At 63.0% G+C, this 14,742-nt stretch overlaps 1 long non-coding RNA gene across 1 annotated transcript; it reads right to left on the bottom strand.

The window, feature by feature from the left end:
• Positions 1–93: 93 nt before the first annotated feature.
• On the bottom strand, positions 94–14,248 carry LOC123391009. The gene is made up of 4 exons (XR_006605647.1): positions 13,719–14,248; positions 4,091–4,395; positions 3,176–3,315; positions 94–877 (listed from the first exon to the last, which is right to left on the bottom strand). It is a non-coding gene; the product is annotated as an uncharacterized LOC123391009 (long non-coding RNA).
• Between the last annotated feature and the right edge of the window lie 494 nt (positions 14,249–14,742).

The raw sequence follows: 14,742 nt of genomic DNA, 5'->3' as shown, positions 1-14,742 counted from the left end.
TCTCTCTCTCAAATAAATAAATAAAATCTTTAAAAAAAATACAAACAAAAACAGAAAGTTCAATGTTCAAGAGAATTCTAGAAACAGACCGGGAAAAGCGGCAAGGCTTTGCACTGGATTCTAGCCGGGGTTTTCAGCACTGGCTGAATACTAAAACCATCTGAGGACAAAAATGGGAAGATTGCTGCCCAGATACCTCCTGAGTGGGCTCAGGATCTCTGGGATGGGGCTGGACTTCTTTCCCTGGGTGATTGCAATTCAGGCGACAGCCGGGACGCACAGTGCTGTCAACTGCTGCCCTAGAGGCGGGGACGGGATGGAAGGCACAGACACGCTCGTTGGCAGGTGACTTGCACACACACTCAGGTGAGTATCCTGTGACACCACGCAGTCACCCAGGTTCTTGCCTGTGCACAGCTGTCTCTGGGAGATGTGGGGACTCTGAGGCCCCCGGGGGTCGGGAACAGAGGGGACATTTCGATGGGTTTCCTGGAGGGCAGGTTGTTGGCTCTTTTGTCCTTGCTGTCTGCTCTTCATCTCCATTTAACATTATTTTTTTGTTTAATAGAAAGGATGCTTTTTCCAGACACTGCCTCCCTCCAAGAAGGGAATTTCTGGCCAGTGATGACCTTGGAACACTACCTGGGGGCAGACAGGCTCCCTTAGTCCCCTCTATGGCATTTCCATCCGAGCCCCAAGGACTAGGAGCTGCTCCTGGACAGAGTGCGGGTGACTGGCAGAGCTGCTCCTCCCAAGGCCTGTTCTGCTGACAGCCCTGAGCAACGCAGTCTCACCGACACAGCTGCTTGGCGCTGGATCCTGGAGAGATAGCCTCAGGGGACGGTCAGCCCAGAATTCAGTCCCCACTGGGCAGCAGCTGTGGCCACACATGATAATGGATGCTTCAGGGGAGGAAGCCCGTCCCAGCAAACCCGTCCCCCCCTCACATCCCCCCACATTCTGGCCCAAGAACCCTCCACCACACTCCGTCCCCCTGCCTCAGGCTCTCTGTGCAGCCTTGGGCCAGGCCTACTGTCTAGCGTCACTGGACCACATCCACCAGCCCCCACGATGGCCTGGGTTTGCTGTAAATTCAGTCCAAAGTCCACCATCCGGGACAGGCTGGAGCCGGCAGGTCGCGTGGAGAAGGGCCTGGGTGGGTTGGTGGCAGCCCTGACTGAGGGCATTTGGCGTTTGGCAAGAGTGAGACTCACCAGGCAGCCCAAAGGACGAAGGGAGCGGGCCTGGGGGAGCTCTGGGGGTGGGGAAGGATGGCGGGTCCAAGGGGCGCAGTGTCTGGGCCCTGAGGGTCTTGGGGGGTGCCTGGCCTTCTTCGTTGCACCTTAAAAGCCCCACTCATCAGCACGGGGAGGGTTGCCAAGACAGCGTGGAGGCAGCCTGGGCTTTCACAGGGAAGCCCCCAGAACTCCCCCGTGGCTGATGTTTAATTGGGTTTAATTATTTTCTATTTAATTGCATTTTTAAAAGCTTTCCCCAGTGGTTTCTTGATCGGAGGACCTCTCCTCTCCTCACTCTTCTCTGGGCTGGAGGCTTGGCCTGGGTGGGGGTGAAGAGACAGAGCCAGGTGGCTGTGGGGTCATGGTCCCGCTGAGGGTCTCTTGGGACATGGGGAAGGCCCCCTGGCTGGGCACTAAAGATGGAAACTGGGGGTGAGGCCAGAGCTGGGGCTGCCTGAGGTCCTCCCTGGGCCAAGCAGACGGGTGCCCCAGGCCCACCTGCCCCCCGCACGGCTTTGCCCTCATCCTCACGGTCCCCCCAACTCCCCACAAGCTCACGCGCCCCCAGCACCCCCCTGGCTAGCTCCTAACTGTCCTCCGCCTTCTGCCCTTCTAGAGCCTTCCCCGTTCCGCTCAGAATCATATCCAGAGTCTCTTGCTGCTTCAGCCCGTCCCCGTCCTCTTGCAGCCCTCCTCGGTGTGTCTGGATCTTACACGTGCCTGCACCTGTGCAGGCGCCTCTACCCGCCCCCTTCTCTTCCTGAGGTCCCCCACAGCAGGCGTTCTTAAACACAGGTGAGCGCGTCCCGGACACGGCTCCATCCCCGGGACACCCCATCCCGCAGATGTGGCTGCACAGGACTTGGCAGGATTGGAGAGCAGGAGGCACCCGGGCTGCGGAGCCTGTGTGAGCTTCGGACTTGCTTTAGCCAATAGGATGTGGCAGAAGTGATGTCGTTTGAGTTTGGAGCCTGGACCCTAATAGGCCACAGGCCACCACTTCACTCTCATGGAGTACCACTCGGAGAACACCAGGAAGGAGACGGGTCCAGCTCCTGGAGGCCTCGGGGCACCTCTGGCACCAACAGCCAGGCCCGGGAGTGAGGCCTCTGGGGCCTATCCAGACCAAAGATCTGCTGCATGAGCAGATGCGTACACAGAAACAGACCACTCGCAGTCGTGAGAAGTAGATCACCGTTCCTTCTGGCCACTGAGATTCGGGGTGCTTGTTGTGCAGCAAGTGTTAACCGACGCGCGGCCGCTGCAGGCAGCCCGAGTCCTGTGCTTAGCTGGATGCCCTTCCCGCCCCCGCGTGCCAGCGTCCCCTCCCCCCAGACCCTCAGAACCACACATACACCGTCCTCGAGGAGCTCTAGCTCCGTTGCCTCCTTCAGCAGCCCCCGTTGCCCCCGGGACGGAGTTAAGGCTGCCTGGCTTACCCACATCCAAGGCCGTACCAACCTCGCCCCTGCCCGCCCCTCCTCCTGCATCCCTGCTCCAACCCTCATAGCCCGCCGCCTCCCTGTTCTCGGGTCCTGCCGTGCGGCAGCTTACACCCCGTCCTCCTGCACCCGTCCTGCCCTCGTGGTGTCCTCTGCAACTTCTCTTCTTCCAAGACCCAAATGAACCCTCGCCTCCCCCGAGAAGACCTCTTAACTCTCTAAGCACCCTGTGTCCTCCGGGCCAGCTAGCAGGCTTGTCCGAGCTGCCGCGCCATTTGCTCACGCAGCTGAACCTCCCACGGGGCCCCTTGGTCACGGCCCCCGGCAGAAAGACGCGGCTGGGCACCGCGCTGGGCATGGCAAAACGGAGAAACAGAGGGAGTCACTTAAATGAGAGATGGGAAAGGGCGCACACGGAGGGACTGCTTCCTGCCTGCGCCGCGGGGGGCCCTTACGCAATGCCCAGGACGAGCGCACCCTTGCCTGGAGCCTTACCTTACACCGGAAGCTCGAGGGTAGACAGGGTGCCGTTTGTTGCTGTAGTTCCCAAAGGCCGGTACAGCGTCTGGGGACGTGACATGACCTCTGCGGATGTGTGGATGGATGGATGGATGGATGGTCCTGTGGGTGGCTGGCTGGGGGGCAGGGGGTGGGGGGTGAATGGGGGGGAATGAGTACTTTGTGTCCATGAGAAAAAAGTAGAGGCTTAACCTCCTAAACTGGTACACTTTCTACCACAAAATTCCCGCACCCAGTCTTGGACAGAGTGATCTTAGCCATGTGTGCCCAAGACAGAGGAAAGATGACCTAGGACCACAGTTCTGCAAATCTCTCCTCTCCTTGATGCGGGACAAGGACTGAGTCCTGGTTGCCTACTTGCATTCAGGACCTACACTGGACCACTCGGGACCAAGCCCTTTCCCCAGGGACAGCCTCTCTGTGTGTTTCCTCCAGTGCCTTTTCTGGGCATTCCTGCCATTAGGTGCTTCTGGGAATGGCTGAACCACTCTCAGGAGGGCAGCCCGGGGTGCGGTATGGGCAGTTAAAGGTCTACTTGAGCCACTTAGTCTCGGGGAGATGGTTGGCAGCGTTGAGGGCAAGGCGCCAGGTAGAAGTGGGCGAGGGCGGGGCACTGCAGGAGTCTTTGGGTCTGCACCATTCTGCATCCAGCCTTGCTGGCGGGCGGGGCCCCTTCCAGGGTCACAGAATCACCCAAGGACACCAACCCCACCAACCCAACTCCATTCCTCCCTGTGTCTAGCTCGCTCTGGAATACACGGTGATGTCTTAGGCAGAATCCAGAGTAGGACAGAGCAGGGCATGGCCTCCGTCCTACAGATGACTTGTCCCAGAACCCTGCCCAAGCCATTGCAACTTTCTGGACCTTAGTTTCCCGTAAGGCGTCCATACCTGGCACCCCCACGCTGTTCCTAGTACGCTGTGTAAGGCAGCCCAGACCAACCGGTCCCAGTTTTCTTTGCAGATGGTCTCACACACAACACCAGAACCTTTCTTGACACAGCATTCTGAGCAGGGACCATGGGCATGGGGACAGCCCCTGTTGGCCACACTGGATTTCTAAGGCACCATCAGGCTGTGAGAACGATGTGCGATAGCTACTGACCGCGTCCGTCTTTCCTCACGACATGTGGGCCCTGCGCTCTGGGCTGTTTCTTCATGTCTGCGCTTCCCTGGCACACAGTAGGCCCTGAATGCTGGTGGAGAAAAATGAATAGGTCACCATTTCTAATTCCAAGTTCTTTTGCCTCTGGACCTGAGGAGGATGTTTGCTGGGGTTCATCCCAGCACCCATACCCGAGTGGGCCATGGTCCCATAGGCTCTGTCCTTCCTGGCATCGGGAGGAGCCAGCAGACTTCTCACACGGGCGGATGAGCAAGAAGCAGCTTAGCTCCACTTGCCACAGTGGGCCCCGGAGGCAGGTGGTCTCCCTGTACTGGGCTGGGGCTGCCAGGACCCGCAGGTGGGGGGAGCCTAGGCCTGCCCTCCGAGGGGAGCAGTCCACCACACGGGTTGGCAGTTCCCATCCCAAGGATGATTAGCCAAGATACAAGCTTGGTGCCCAGGTGAACCCCTGCTCTGACCCAAGAGGACTGACCTCAAACCACGGCCGGCCCGCCAGGCCCTGGCTACCTGTCACCTCCTCGAAATGGCCGCCTTATGTCATGTCAGCCTGCAGGCCGGGCTGCATTTCTCCAAGTACCCTTCCTGTGGGTTTTGGATGTAGAGGTCCCAGAGGGAGAGCCCGGGGGGGGGGGGATTTGGAGGGGAAGCTACGAGTTGTCCCTGGTCTGTGGAGTCACCTGTGGCATGTGGCCAGGCCTGCCACTGTGCCACAGCCCCCCACCCTTGTTCACCAGCTCTGACCTGGCGTGGGGGGAGCGTATCCTGTTCCTCCGTTGCAGCCCAGCATCTGCAGAACGCCCCAGCCCCCAGGTCCTCGGCACAACGAGAGTCACTCGGGGCTGTCGTGGGGCTCTGGCTCCTGCTGGGCACTGCCTGCCCGCTTTCCCGCTTCATAGCACCTTCTCTTCCGGCGTCAGAGCAGCCCCACCAAAGCGCGTAGCCGGGCGCCTGACTGCTACATCGACTGTGTGGTCGATGGTTGCAACAAATCCACACACACGCGCGCGCACACACGCCCACAGACAGCCCTCCTCTGGCTGAGCTCTGGTGGACACCTGCGCAGACCTGCTCAGGGACCCACAGGCGGAGCACGTGGGAAGGAAACGGTGGCCAATAGCCGTAGGATCAGTGTCCTCCTGCGAAAGCAGGACCAAACAGAAGTTCCTCTTCTCTCCCGCGGATGTGTGGGTAGAAGCGCCGCCGGGTCCGAGGTCCAGCCCATGGCTCTGTCTCTGTGTGTGTTTCTCAGCATCTCTCTTCCCGCTCACCTGGCTCAGGCTGGGGGAGAAGGACGGATGCCTGGGTTCAGCACTGCGGACAGAGGCGCAGCCCTGCCCGGGGGGGGGGGGGGGGGGGGGGGGGGGGCTCCGCCCCCAGCCTCTCACCTACCTGGGCCTCATGGACCACGACTCTATTCATTTGTTCATCCCCTGGGCAGGCTTGCCCGGTGCAATGGGGCTGTGGTCACAACAGCAACAGGTGTGTGACGCCTGTGTGCCTGGCTTGCTGCGCTCATTCAGTCTTCATAATGGGCTGGGAGGGCAACGCTCTTGTGCCCAGTTTGCAGAGGACACTGAGATTTGGAGCAAGGAATGCCCTGCCCAGGGTCCCACAGCTAGAACAAGGAGGAGCCACCGAACTTGATACGTTCACGCTGAGGCCACCTTCCCGTCAGAACTACGCGTTATGAAGGAGCTGGGCCTGTCCCTGAGCCTCCGTGAGCCATCTCAGCCACCCAGAACCAGCCCATGGCCGGCCTGGCTGCAAAGGTGGAAGCCTGTGGCCAGGAAGAGGGGAGAGGCAAGTGCCTCGGCCAAGGGTCCCTGTGTGCCATTGGGCGCCCACTCTCCAGACCTTCCTATTACAGTTCTCATGTATGTACGTTTCCCTGAACGGCCGCTGTATTCGTGCAGAGCTTTCCTGCAGACGAGGCGCTCTGCACCGGGGGACCGGGCGTTCGCGCGTGAGTAAAGCCAGGTGCAGTGGCAGCCTGGCCTCAAGGGAGGAAATCTGGTGGCGCCGGCCTACCAGGAGACAAAGACCACGAGGACAGATGCTGGGAGACGCTGGCCACTGTGGGCCAGAGGGCCACAGCCCTGACGTGCAGGGTCTGGCACATCCAGAAGACTCTGGAAGGCTCCAACATGTGCCTCAAGAATTAGAACTGAGACTTTGGCCCTTCTTAGGCCCCCTGTGCGTTCCCAGGCCTCCTCTTCGTGCTCTGGACACTTCCTGTCGTCTGTGCTTGCCTGTCTTGGCTCAGTGAGGATGAGGTGAGGCCCGAGGCAGCCGGGGAGCAGGGAGGTGCCGCACGAGGGCCTGACAGCAGGGTCCGCCTCCATCTCCTGAGGGCTGTCCTGCTGGCACCGCACACTGTCCTTGTAGGGAAGCCCCCAGCATTATGTCCGTTTACAGATGAAGAAACAGAGGCTCAGAGGGGAGAGGGGACTGCCCAGACCAGGGGGCACACACACCTGCTCTGCTAACTCCAGAGTCCCAGCTGGCGGGGGGCAGGTGATGCCCTGTGCCTCTGTTTCCTTAGCTGCAGAACGCAGGTGACAAGAATGCCACCTCCCAGGGCCACCGTGCACACAGAGCACAGGACCGTGTGTAAAGCAGAGGCAGAGAGCATGGCGGGCCGCGAGAGAGCCGGCCATCCGTGACTCGTGTGCATCCCCAAACCCAAACGCTGTTTGACACGCAGCGTTCACTTTTTCCATATTCAACGCATCCTCATAGTTTAAAAAATATTGGCCCTGACCCACAAAGTCAATCTCGGACAGTGGCGGGGCCCCACCTGAAGAAGAGCACCCAGGGTCAGAGCCGGGCGCAGCAGCCCCTCCAACGCCCTGCTCCTGATGGAGGACTTCGTATCTTCTGTTGGGAAAAGGGGAGCTCCCTCTCCCCTGGGTCCATCCCCACAGAAACCTGGCTAAGGTAAGGCTTGATGGAAGAATCCAGAGAACAGTAGCACGCAGAGAAGCAGGAGCCAGGAAAGCGGTGACAGGGCAGGGTGGGGAGCGGCCTCAGGAAAGCCGTGCACGGAGCGGTGCACAGAGCGGCTTCCGTGTCCGGGCTCAGAGGTCCCAGTGAGGAGGCCGCCTTGTCCACGCAAGTTCCCACTCCAACTGGGACCCAACCTGGGCTGGAGGAGCCGTGGTGCTCTGCCGTGTCCTTCCCCTTGCTTTTCCACGCGTGACACCGGGGCGATCGCCCGCCTGTCCCATCTCTTTTCCTGGCTGCCGGAGCCCACCTGTGAGCCTGCCTCTGGGGAGCGTGGAGCTGAGCACGAGCTGTGTGCGTGGGTGCGGGATTGGTCAGTGTGCTGGGGTGCAGTCGGTAAGCGTCTGACTCTTGGTTTTGGCTCGGGTCAGGATCTCAAGGTCGTGCGATCGAGCCCCGAGAGGAGCACTGCCCTCAGCAGGGAGCTTGCTTGAGAGTCTCTCTCTCCCTCTGTTCCTCCCTCGTCCACCAAAAAAAAACAAAGGCCTCTCTGTGGAGGTGACATGTGACAAAGTCTCAAAGGAAGTGAGGGAGGTAGACATCTGGAGGAAGAGGGCCCCTGAGAGGCCATCCAGCACGTGCAAAGGCCCTGTGCATTGAAAACAAACAAGCCCATGGAAGATGAGGAAAGAAGGTTGGAGCCTCTGAGAGTCTTGAGATTTTCACTCGGGAGACAGGAGGCACGGAGGGGTCTGAGCAGGAGAGGGGTGTGGACAGCTTCTCTTCCTCCCCCCCACCACCCGCCTCTCTGCCCAACACGGCCCTTAACCGTCCCTTTCCCGTAATTGTAAATTTGTTTGTATGGTTGTGTGCTCAGCCTTTGTCTCTGCCAGCGGGCTGCCAGCCCAGCAGGACAAGGCCACACCCCCCACCACAGACGCAGAGGGTGAGGCTGCCCCGCCGCCCCCAGCCCTGCACATGGCAGAGCCCGGGGAGCTGATGCCCAGCCATTTCCTTCCAGACTCACTGTGGCCCCTGAGGCCTGCAGGGGCTGCAGCTGGCCTGCCTCCCCCAGCAGGTGTGACCTCCGCGGGGTCCCTCCCTCCATCGGCAGCCGGTCTGGACCTGCTCTCCCCTCCAGGTCCCTCGGCCGGCCGGGCATCCCTCCAAGAGAAACCAGAGGGAGACAATGGCCAGGGAGAGGGGCAGGCGGGCAAGAAAGTGAGGAAGCGTCAAGCTCTTGGCGGCCGCTCCCCGCCCCCCACTCCGCATCTTCCACGGCACTTAAATGCCTGTGAGCAGATTAATAAGGTCTCGGCCGCACGGGGGGCCCGTGTTCTATCTGGAGCCCCAGTCGCGTGGCGGCGGCGGCGGCGTGCTGACGGCGGGGCTGGAGGCGGCTTTATCTCACGGGCCCAGGCGGCCTCTCCCTTATCAGGCCGGGCCGGCCGCGCAGCTGCTTCTGCGGGCCTGCGCCACCCCCCCGCCGCCTGCTTTGTAATCAGAAGAGAAGTTGCTGTCTTGATATTTCCATTTTTATCTCTTTTATTGACTTCATTTTCATGTCTTTGAGGGAGCGTTTTCTTGGGTTGCCTACGTCTTCCCACCGCCCCTGCCCCTTGGCCAGCCTGGGGGCAGGGGTTGGCTGGGTGAGGAAGGGGGCCAGGGGCTCCATCCCTGGCTCATGTGCCCTATCTTGTCCCACGGCTCTGCAGGTGCACAGCCCTTGGCCAGATCCTCGCAGCCTGGGGAGCCTGCGCGGGTGGGGGACCACCCAGGCCAGCCTCCTTCCCCTCGGCCGTCGGCACGGATCTGGGGGAGACGTGGCTATCTCCACTGCCCAGGCGAGGAAGCCCAGCTTCCACAGGGTTATCAGTCACCGTCACCTTGCTCCACGCCGGTGACTCGTGACCGAGGGGGACTGCTGAGCGGCCCGGCCGTCAGAGACACGTCTGTGCCTGGGACGGAGCTGGCCCGGAGGACCGCACTGCCAGCAGCCGTTCACCTCGCTGACTCCGCCCCGCCTCTGCCGGGCAGTGACCGCCGGGGCAGTGTGTGTGCCGCAGGCCGGACGGGCGCCGGGCCTCCCCGGGCCCGGCTTACCGTCATCAGTGCCCTTGAACGGGGCTGAGCAGGGTCTCGCCCAAAATAGGTCCACGTCCTGACCCCGGAACCTGTGGAAGTGCCCTTGTTAAAAAAGGGGGTCTTTGCAGATGTGATCACATGGAGCCTCAGGATGACAGCGTCCTAGGTTGGGGCGGCCTGAATCCAGCCGCTCAAGTCTCCGTGAGAGACAGATTCAGGCGGGAGAGGCCACACGGGGATGGGGGCAGTGGGAAGGATGCAGCCACAAACCCAGATTCGCCAGGCCCCCAGAAGGACCGCTCCCCGGAGCCTCCGACAGGGTGTGTGTCCCTGCCGGGGTTGCGGGCTCCAGCCCCCCGAGCTGGGAGGGGGGAGCTTCCCGCCATCTCAGCCCGGCTTTGCTCTGCGGCCGTGAGCTTCCGTGGCTCTGGGCACTCACACCGTCCCCACCACGCCGACCCCCCTCCCCGGCTCCCTGCAAGTCCACGGCAGCAGGCCTGGCACCTGCCACCACGAAGAGGCTCCGCAAATGTTAGTTGAACGAGTGAGAGAGCCCCGATGGGGTCTCCGGCCCCACCACCCGGGATGGCAGGTGTGTGGGAACCCGGGCACAGAAGTCTTCCCGGGCGCTGGGCTCAGGAACCCAAAGCAGCAGGACAGCCGTGCTTCTCCCAACCCCCCGCGCCCCCACATCCTCCAGCCCCTTGTGGCTGGGCTGGGCGATGCCTCCCTGGTTTCCGGCTGCTCCCTGGAGATGCTGAGGAGTGAGCTGCCTCGGGCGTGGCCTCCTCTTACCCCAGCATCTCCCTGACTGTGCCAGGACCCCCACCTGCACTAGCACGGGGGTCTCCCCCACGGACCCAGGGACTCAGCCGTCCCGTGTTTGCAGGACACAGCGGGAGCTGCCCTTACATAGAGTGGGGTCACCAGAGGCCACTGCAGGAGGGGCTGGGGACAGAGGAGCTCTAAAGAGAGGAGATCCGACAACCCGCGCGCCATTTGGAATGTGTGGTTTTCCAGAATTCACACTGGAGAACAGAAAGGCCGGCAGCTGGTGTGGGCCAGCGTGGTTTCTGTCACTAAGCAGGGAGGGTCAGAGCTGGACACATGGCTTCGCCGGGAGATGCTGGCAGACCCGCCAGCCGCCTGAGCAGACCACTTGGGCCCCGGGAGCCAGGGGGAGGCACAACTGGAGCCTCGTCAGGGGCCTCCTGTGACGGACTGGGGGGTGGGGAGGCAGGAGAGAAGCCCTGGGGCGGGAAGGGAGGGACACAGGGGACGTGGGGCAGGCTGGGACCACGGTGTCCCTGAGGCAAGGGAAGTTTCCAGATTATCCCACAGGGCCCCTGGGAAGCTCGCCACAGGGGTCTGAGAAAGCTGCCCCCGCCCAGCTCCTCCCTCCCCATACATGGCCCCCACACCAGTAGGGCACTGCCCCCTGGGGGCCAGGACAAGACTCAGCAGAGCTGGTTGCTGGAGAGGCCCAAGGACAGCCAGGTCCCACAGGCTGGTGATGCCACGGCCAGACCCAGGCCCCTGCAGCCCACCAGCGTGTCCTTCCAGCCCCCGGGGCTGCCCACCCCACACAGTGCACAGTGGACCGTCTGCGGCCAGGAAGACTGAGGTCAGCCAGGACGAGACAGGGCCAGTGTGGGCGGCCCTCGTGCTCCCAGGAAAAGGCCCGGCCCCTCCAAGGTAGAAGCCGTTAGGCACCGGTGAGAAGCCCCGGGTCACAGAGGGTCCTTGTGCTCTCGGGTCTGTTCAAACTGCACTTACAGCTCCCCCACCCCAGAACCGCCTCCGAACAGCCCCTCGCCCTTCCTCCCCCTCTTGCTCCCCCAGGACGTGCCCCCCCCCCACCGTGGTGAGCAGAAGCTGGCAGGGGCCACTGCTCTCTCCCTCCAGCCAGGAGCAGCCTCTAGCCCTGCTTAACCTCATGGGACTTGGGGTGTTCTGTTCTAGCAGACCCCCAGGCCACCCGTGCCCTCCCAGCCTCCTCAGAGCCCACTCACCCAGCACAGCAAGGGCCAGCCACACTGCCCTTCCCCCTCACCTGGTCTGATCCAGGAACCTCCCTGGCTAATACCTTTGGTACTATCACCTCTCTGCCCCACTCCCAGGAGCCAAACCACACCTCCAGATGATTCCAACTTCCCTCCCACCCTGGGCAGCAAGACAGGGCCACACGCCAGTCCCGCAGTTTTGCCCTGGGGCCAACAGGCCTCATGATTCCCCTGCAAACATCCTTTGGGTCAACCCAAGCTCTCTGTCTCTGGGGCCAGAGCCCAGACCAGGTCCCCAAGAGAGCTCACAGGGGCCACCAACACCTCCCGTCTGTGGACCAAGAAGAGGCATCTGTGGTTTCCAGCTGCAGCCCGTGGGCCTCAGGACACTGGCACAGTGGGCGCCGCAGCCCAGACCGTGTGGCCCGGACGGCCCTGTCGGTGCACGGAACTCGGACACCCGAGCCCAGGTCAGGCTGTGACGAAGGAGGCCCCCCTCAGGGCTGGCCTGGGGTGTCACACCTGGTAAACGGGGTCTCCCCCAGAGCCCCTTAGCACAGGAAGTGGGTCCTGGACCAGTCTGTGGGAGCCAACGGCACGTGACTTCGGGGAGGAACGGGAGGCAGGCGGCCGGCCGAGAGTCCTCCGTTCGCACACAAACGCATTTGCTCTGGGAGCAAGAATAAGAGGATTTCATTAAAAGCAAAGCCCACGCTGGGTTCGCGGGCACCTGAAGCTGAGGCAAGTACTTGGGGAACTATCTGGACGCGACCTCGGACAGGAAGCACGTGGGTCCGTGGCCAGCAAGTCCCCCGCGGGGCTGCTTCCGGAAGGAGGGAGACCGTGCGCTCCCAAAGGCCTCTCGCACGAGGATTCGTGGTCACCTACCTGCCGTCGCCCCACACCCGCCACGCCGCCCGCCACGCCCCACAGTGTGTGGGCAGAGGAGGGGGTCCGCGCGCTGAGGCGGGGACCCCAGCGCAGACGTACCCCAAGATCTCCGGGAGGGGCTGCGGAAGCCAGGCACGGAGGTGCCCCGCAGGGTCCTGTCCCTGTGAGGCTTCTCTGGGTAGGAGAGAAATCAGGTGGGGGATTGGGTTGGGGGCGGGGAGAACTGATTCGAGGAGGAGCCCGGTGACGGTGACGAGGTGTTCTGCGTCCTGCCCAGAGAGAGGCAAGGGCTTGCCTAGGGGCTCCCTCCCGCTGAGCTGCGAGCTTGAGTCCCCAGCTGTCTGGGACTTCGAACGCGGGAAGCTGAGGCTGCTTGGTGTGGCCCCGAGCTTTGCCACCATAACCAACGCCCCGACCTGTGGCTTCGAACCAAACACACACACTCACAGCCGTGTGGGCTGGCACAGGCTGGCTGTGGCGGTTCTCATTCTGGGTCAGAGAAGAACCCCCTTGACACCCCCAAAGCTGCTGCTCCCACAGCAAACCTCAGCCCCACCACACCGCACTGGCCGAAATTCTGCGTGGCCCACCTGACAGGACAGGGCGGGAGGCATCCCCCTCCCCAGGGGTGGCAGGGGCGAGGAGTGGCCTCACCATTGGGGAGGTCGGGGAGTGACTCGTGGGAGACATATCCCCTGCCCCTGGGGAAGGCCCCCAGGGAGGAGGTGTGGGGTGGTGTGGGGGGAGAGAGGGTCCCCGCGCAGAGCCAAGGGGAGGGAGGCCAGCAGGCCGGGAACAGCGAGGAGGACACACGCCCGGAGCCCAGCTGCCCCGGCCCACGGTACAGTAGCGCCCCAGAGCCGCACTCGGCCCCCGGAGCAGGCGCTCTCCGGAGGGGGACATGGACCTGCAAAGGCAAGCAGGGAATGGAAAGCCGGCATGAGGCTCGGTGGCCCCGGCAGTGAGGTCCTTGAGGTGTGCACAGAAGGGGGCAGGCTGGCTTCCCCCAGGGGTGGCAGGCCAAGTGGCCGGCCTGCTCTCTGCTGGGGACTCCGCAGGAGGCAGCAGGCCGCGGGAGAGTGAGCCACAGCTTGTCTGGCCTCTGTCGGCCTCGGGAAGAGCCAGGCCAGCTGGCTGCGGGCCGGATGCTGGCGGCCCTGGGAAGGCTTCCCACCTGTCTCTCCCCCAGGTGGCTCCTATTTTTAGAGCCGACTCTTCAGTCAGGATGCAAGGTTTCAGAGCTGCGGCACGGGCTCAGGTCCAGCGAGGGGAAGCCTTGGCAGGTGGGAGCCCCCCCTCCACGGAGAGCCCAGCCCGGCCACAAGGCCACCAGGCCAGCAAGGGCACACTGCCGGCCCTGTCCTCAACCACCTGCCTGTGGCCCCTTCTCTCCCTGAGCCCTCCTCTGCCCCACAGACCTTAGAATGGTCCAGGACTGGGTCCCTGGGTCCCTGGGTCTCTTCCTACTCACCGGCAGCGTCTGATACGTGTCCCGTCAGTCCACCAGCTTCAAGCTTGGCCCTACAGGTCCATCTTGCCCAGAGGAGACCATCTCCAACCAAACGGGAGATGCAGAGGGAGCTAACCCTCCCCCTAGCCTCACACACTCCTCCCGCCTGTGCTCCACCTGACCATGCTGCAGGCCAGCCTCTCCCCTCCCGGGCCCCACCAGGCCCAGGACACCCCCGGCTCTCCTGGGACACTTGCCCACAGCTGCCCCGTCCCAGCTTCACCAGTGACCCCGCCCGGCCCGGCCTCACCCTTGCATGGTCCCGCCCCCGCATGAGCTCTGTCCCCTCCTCCTATGCCCGCTGCTCCGTGCCATCCAGCCACATGGGAGCACCAAGCTCGCGCCCCTGTCCCTCTCCCGGCTCCTGGCCACAACTCCCTGTGACTGCATCGCCAGCGGGCCTAGTGCTGGGTCCGGGGCAGCGGAGGTGAGCCGCCCCGCAGAGGCGCAGGGGCGGTGCAGGGGGCAGTGCTGAGGGCAGTGCAGGGGGCGGTGCAGGGGGCGGTGCAGGGGGCAGTGCTGAGGGCAGTGCAGGGGGCGGTGCAGGGGGCGGTACAGGGGGCGGTGCAGGGGGCGGTGCTGAGGACGGTGCAGGGGGCGGTGCAGGGGGTGGTGCAGGGGGGTAGTGCAGGGGGCGGTGCAGGGGGCGGTGTAGGGAGTGCTGCTGAGGGCGGTGCAGGGGGCGGTGCAGGGGGCGGTGCAGGGGGCGGTGCAGGGGGCGATGCAGGGGTGCAGCCGTCCTCCCTCCAGCTAGTGATGCTCCCCTGCCTGAGTTCCAAAGCTGAGGTCCTGCCGCTGAGGGAGGAGCCGTGGTACCCAGTGGGGCGGGGCCACAACAAGCCCCGCCCCCGCCACTGCTGCCCCCCCAGGCCTCCCCCCCAGCACCCGCCCTCTAAATCCGTGTTGAGGCCCTGACCTCTCCTATTCGGAAAAGTGACCTTACTTGGAAGTAGTGTCATCCCAGATGGGATTCATTAAGATGACG

The sequence above is a fragment of the Mustela putorius genome, unplaced genomic scaffold (assembly GCF_011764305.1).
Source record: "Mustela putorius furo isolate JIRA1106 unplaced genomic scaffold, ASM1176430v1.1 tig00000174_pilon_pilon_pilon, whole genome shotgun sequence".
In the NCBI taxonomy this organism is placed as follows: domain Eukaryota; kingdom Metazoa; phylum Chordata; class Mammalia; order Carnivora; family Mustelidae; genus Mustela; species Mustela putorius.
The sequence above is the reverse complement of the archived record's forward strand: the minus strand, read 5'-3'. Positions and strand labels throughout refer to the sequence as shown.